A 5,939-nucleotide genomic window follows, 5' to 3' on the forward strand; every position below is an offset into this window, starting at 1 on the left:
TTTAGGATGTGCATGACAGTGCACTTACACCCCTTATGAGTGAGAAGAAAGAACAAATGAAGAAAATATCAGACATATGAACTAAAGCAGACATTAGCACAAGAGAAGGAGATAAGAGTTCTTGTCCCAGAAGTTTCTTTCATTCATTTTCTAGTCCATGTAGTGGAAATCCTCTGTACACCCCTTTCCTTCCAGCCCCTGACATGACGAGCTGGGGCAGCAGTGCTGGGAATCTCTCTGATGTCTGATAACCACCTCAATGCACGTCTGAGGTGCCTTTCAACTCAGGCTGCCTCAGCTGTCACCCACACACTGCTCTGCAGGCAGATAAACTTCTGCATCCTCCTGTTTCTCTCCCCTCTGCTGTTGTAAGCCACACTTCAGGCTTGCATTGATTCTCCAACATACTGAGGAGACAAGGGGCAGGGATGCAGCAGAGCAAGCTGCCTTCAATTACACAGCCATGAACTGACACCTGCCAGGCCTCTCACACAGCATCTGATCACCAATTAAAGGGATGATTTATGGTTTAAAGAGAGGACACCCTTCCTGTCTCGCAGGCTGTTTGGGGAAGACACCAATTCACAGGCAGCAATAAGAACCTGGGTTCTCTTGGCAAGCACATCTTTGGCTTCGAATTTCACTCATCAGCTCATTAGTGCCAAATGTGGGGTAAGGAAGCTTCAAGATGTTTTACTTGAGTGTCATTTGCCTTCCAGGCAAAAGAGGCATTCAACATGTACCAATGGGATGGGGAAAGGCCTTTCTGCCAGCTCCAGGAGAGGTGACTCAAAGTGGCCCTGGACTTTGTGTGCAGAGGATCAAAGGGTGTTCCCTGTACTCCCAAACATGCAGTGTGAAGGGAACAAACCCCCCTGACTCCAGCAGGGTCTGTCTATGGACCTTATAATTCTCCTCTTTTACTTTTACTATTATTTTCATGTGCATATTAATTGTGGTATAGCAGCAAAAAGTTTAAGAGACTCCAGAATGGGCAGGCAGATGACTCTGAGGTGTTTTTTGCAAAGGTTTTTTTTAACCTGATGTCATTTATGTGATTCTTAAGAAACTTCGCATAAAGGAATGGCAACCTGCAGCACAGACAGCAACAGATCCAGATGGATGAAAACATGGAAGAGTTGAGCTATGCACCTGCCAGACTTGAAGAAACTAATTTTGCAAGTCCTAATTTTTATGACGTATTCAATTAAAATTTGTTCCTGGATGTCTGATAGGAAATAATGGTTGGTGGGAATTGTATGAGGACCAGAGAAGGATGAACATAGTTCCTACATTTGGAAAGGGGAGAGACGGCCCCAGGGAACTATAGGCCAGTCATTTTAATCCAGAAAAATAATATATTAAATTATTAATTAATTTATAACCACCTGGAGGATAATAAAAATAAAAGGTGCAGTCAACATGGACTTGAAAAGAACAATTTCTGTCATATCAATCTAATTTTCTTCTTTATTAGAGCCACCTGCCATAGTGCTTTAGGAGGATGCAACAGTTGTGATGTATCTTGATTTTAATATCATCCCACTGCATTTCTTAGATGCAAAAAAAGAAAAATATGATCTAGAGGAAGTCTTGAATCAGGATGGGTCCTCAATTGGCTGAGGAGTCACACATGAATAGTTCTCCTCTAAACTGGAAGGACATTAGGATTGGAGTCCCACACTACTTCAATATTTTCATTATCTATGTGGATGATGTACTGAGGTGCACATCTATAAAATTTACAAATGACACTTTGCTGGAAGGGACTGCAAGCAGTTTGGGAGACAGGATTGGAATTTAAAATGATTCTGATTCATCGGAGGAGCAGCAGGAAATCAACAAGATGAAATTCAATAGGACAATGGTGCAAATGACTCCTCAGGAAGGAGAAACCATGGCTGTGTCCATGAAAGGGAGAGAAAGTGCCCTGACGGGAGCACTGTGGAAAAGGCTCTGGGGTTATGATACTTCCCAGGATGAATATGAATTAACAGTGAGGAGAGGAAAGTCTCCCCTGGAAGGCAACACCAGGCAGGTCGTACATCCTGCTTAGCTGGGACTGGGGAGGCTTCAGCTGCAGAGGGAGGTCTTGGGGCACCCGCTTCGTGACGTGCACAAGCTGCAGAGATTCAATCTGATGCCAGCAAGAAGGGGAGAAGCTCCAGGAAACGGGACCTGTGAGGAAAGCTGAAGTCGTTAAACTTTAATAAGAAAAGACTGAAGGAGGCCACAGTGCAGTTTGGTGATGTGCTTCAGGACATCTCAGTGGGTTCTGAGGGTGTAAGACAATAAGTCTGAGGTTTAATTCCCAACAGGAAGGAGATCTGTGCTAAGTAAGAAATTTTAGCTCTTAAATCAGCTACAAAGGACAGCCATGAATTATCCATTACTGGGTGCTTTTAAGAATACTTTAATAAGCTTTCTGTTGATGGACATGTAGATGAGAGATGTTACATTTCTTTAAGATGAGAAGTGACTTCCATTTCAATCGGGATCGCAATCTCTGTCTTTGGAAGTGATCAGAAAGCCATCCTGGAGATAAATCTCTCTGCCAGAAGTTCCATCAAAATCGATGCAGCTGCATACAATACTGAAATAGATTTAAGGAAGAAGTAAATTGTGCTCAGAGGAGTTGTAAGTACGTACATTAACAACCAGGTTATGCTAATCCATTCCTATCAGTCCAATGATAAAATAATAACATCCAAAAGTAAATTTTTGCTGCTCCTATTTCAATTTTGAAAAAGAGTTCAGTGTCTGAAATTGTCTGGCTTTTCTTTTTTTTTTTTTTTTTTTCCCCTCAATTATATAATTTGGGATAATGAGAAGTAATACTTCTCACAAGCCTTTCCTCACTTAAACCATAGTAGCTACAATATTCTTCCTACTCTTCCTACCCACAGCAGACTTCTTCATAAATAAAGTCTGTGGGAGTCTGGTACTTCACACGTGAATATCCTGTCTTTCCCCATGCTCCTCACAATGGTAATCCCTGCCATGGTTATTATTTATTCAAAAGGTAATGAATAATAATAAATAATGTAGGTGATTACTGAGGTGTGATTAATGAATAATGATAAATAATGGGGGGGGTGGGGAGTATTGCTGCTTGTCAGATAATATCTACTTATTACAAACCATGAAGTAGGGCAGGAAAGCCTCATGCAGTGATGAAATAGCCACATTCTGTCACCATTTTCAGAAGGGTTGAAGGCTCTCAAATTTTCTCCAAAATGCTCCATTTTCTATGTATCCATTCCCCTTAACAGCCTGCATCCCTGTAAAACTGCTAGAGGCAGAGAAATGTCACAAATTTACCCCTTCTTTTGGGTGGTTAAATAAGAAAGAAACTCTGCTGAAAATCAAATCAGCATTTCAGGTGCTGAGGTCTTGGGAATTTGTGAGGGTTTAGTTTGAGTCTATAATTTTCCTTAAGATTGGCCTCACATGGCCAATTACACACATCCCACAATCCACTGTAGTGATAGAAGGATCATGATCTGAAAGAAAGAAGAAGGAAAAATGAGGAAGAAAATCCTGCTTTTGATTCTCATCTTGAAGTAATGAGAATAATTGTGGCTAATTATAAGGGTTAATTGGCATTTGCACAGGTGCAGATGTGACATGTATGCACACACTCTGTTTGCTACATATGTTGAAACCTAGTTTTTATTTCCTAAGGAATTATTTTGATTTAACAAAACACAGGCACCTGAACTGGATGTAAACTGGCTCAGTGGCTTAGAACAGCCAGGAATCTGCCCAGTGCATCCAGGTCTTGCACTAAAACCTGAAATCACATTCCTGAGGAACAGGCTGAGTTGGTTTCTCTCTTACAAGGGGAAAATCTGGAAGAATAGTGAGGAAACTGGAACTGCACTGGCACAGGGTGCCCAGAGAAGCTGTGGCTGCCCCATCCCTGGGAGTGCTCAAGGCCAGACTGGATGAGGTTTGGAGCACCCTGGGACAGTGGAAGGTGTCCCTGTCCATGGCAGGGGGTGGAATGAGATCTTTCAAGTCTTTTCCACCTCAAACCATTCTGTGATTCTGAAACAACTGGGTTTTCTCAAGCTTCATCCCTGGCCTGAGCAGAGGTGCACTTTCAGCTGGCTGTTGCCAAGGCTGCTGGAGCCACGGTCAGGCTGTCTCTGCAGCAGGCAGAGGTTTGTGTCTGACAATAGGTAAGGCAGTAACAAAAGAACACTTATAATTCTATTGAGGTGCAGACAAGACTTAAATGATACCACTTTGGGGGAAGGGCAGGGGAAGCATTCATGCTGCAAGGAGTGAACAGCTCAGTGACTCTGCACGGGGCTTTGCATCCACGCAGGAATTACGGCTGCAAGAGGTTTCTGCACGTGAGCCTCGGCTCCCCAGGAAGCAGGACGTGAGCCCATGGAGCTGCCTGGCTCTGAAGCACAGTGATCCCTGCCTGCAGCTCAGCCACAGAGAATGTCCTGTGGTGAGCTGTGAACACTTTTGAGGGTGATATGGATCTTGGAAAGCTGCTGCCGGATGGATTATGGAAGTTACTTCCCTATGTTGCTCCTAGGGGAAGAGCAGCACCCTTGGGTTCATGCTGGTCAGAGCCATGGAAAGAACCAAGGAGCTTGTTTCTTTCCTATCAACTGGTAGACATCAGCAAGAAAAAAACCAGTGGTAGAAAGAAGGGTCACTCTAGAGATGTGTCTCCTTTCCATATCCTTGATGTGCAGTTCATACTAAGAAATATTTAGGTATTGCACCCCATATGCCATTTAAATCCCAGCATTACCAGGTCCCCTTTCTTTCAGGGGTCTTTTGGCTTAATTTGAGACCCTTCTTCAATTTCTACCTCTGCTGTAATTCTACAGTTCACCTGTTCTGTGCCCAGAGCAGCAGATGTTGAGCCCTACAAGTGTTTTCTTTCAAGAATCCTTGGGTCCCAAATTTTGGTACTTCTCCTTTATGCTGTTATCCAGGGTGGACAAAGTGCATACAGGCTGAAGAAGAAAGGAAGGGAGACTCATGGGTCTATTTCTTTGCTAAAACTCTGATGAATTGCCCATCTTGGCACAGGGGGAAACCTTTTATGGCTTTCCCATTGTGTCTGTCAGGTGATATGTCCCAACCTGACACATACTTCCCTGACACAGGTAGTTGCCTGCTTGATTTATCACAACTCTCCTTTCTTCAAGCTCCTCTTCACAGCAACACAATAAATAAAGAAACCAAAATAGTAGATGCAATTAGAGCCAGTGCTGATCCAACTATTTTGAAACTGACTGATCCAAGGATTTTGAAGCTAACTCCAATGGGGTAAAGCTATATTTCTGCTCATTTAACTTTTCTTGTTCAGCTCTTTAGTGACTTCTTTACATCTTTCAGGACAGGTAGCAGTGCAAAACCATCGAGGAAAATCAAGAGACAAGTGCTGCTCATAGCAAGAGGAAACATTTTTTCCAGTTATCTAACAACAGCCTGTCAGCTGACAACCCTATGATATTAAAGTCACTCCTTTCAGCAAGGACCTTTGAAAAAGCCCAGACTCTGACCCAGAAATGCAGTTGGAATGTTGAGCCAGCAGAGAGTGGAGCACGTTGGTGTGCGGGGCTCCCTCATTCTGTTCCAGGGAGGAGCTGGGCAGCACCACTGTGTTCCCTATGAACATCTGATGCTGACTTACTGACTTCCAGATTGTGCTGAAGGGAACATGTAACAGCTGGATCGGCATCCACTGCCCCTCTCTTAAGGGGTGCAGCAGAAACCTTTGGTGTGTAAACAGCCTGGCAAGAAATCAGCAAGAGAATGGGTTGGGAAGAGGAAGAAAATTACTTCAGATGATACCACCAAACCCTGTCAGGATCAGTTTTCCTCCTTTGGGATTATTTGATGCATCACCCTGTAAACTGAAGCAGAAAAGACATGAGAAAAAAACATGGAAAGGAAAAGCTGGG

The 5,939-nt window shown here is 43.4% G+C and overlaps 1 long non-coding RNA gene across 2 annotated transcripts; it reads left to right on the forward strand.

Annotated features, from left to right (window-relative positions):
• Positions 1-573: 573 nt before the first annotated feature.
• Positions 574-5,362, forward strand: LOC138119664 (uncharacterized). Of its 2 annotated transcripts, none has more exons than XR_011155572.1 (3): positions 574-672; positions 1,067-2,641; positions 4,334-5,362. It is a non-coding gene; the product is annotated as an uncharacterized lncRNA (long non-coding RNA). The 2 variants fall into 2 exon arrangements; XR_011155573.1 differs by lacking the exon at positions 4,334-5,362 and having other exon boundaries at positions 1,067-1,178; positions 2,469-2,761.
• Positions 5,363-5,939: the final 577 nt, after the last annotated feature.

This window comes from Aphelocoma coerulescens, chromosome 17 (assembly GCF_041296385.1).
Source record: "Aphelocoma coerulescens isolate FSJ_1873_10779 chromosome 17, UR_Acoe_1.0, whole genome shotgun sequence".
Classification (NCBI taxonomy): Eukaryota; Metazoa; Chordata; class Aves; order Passeriformes; family Corvidae; genus Aphelocoma; species Aphelocoma coerulescens.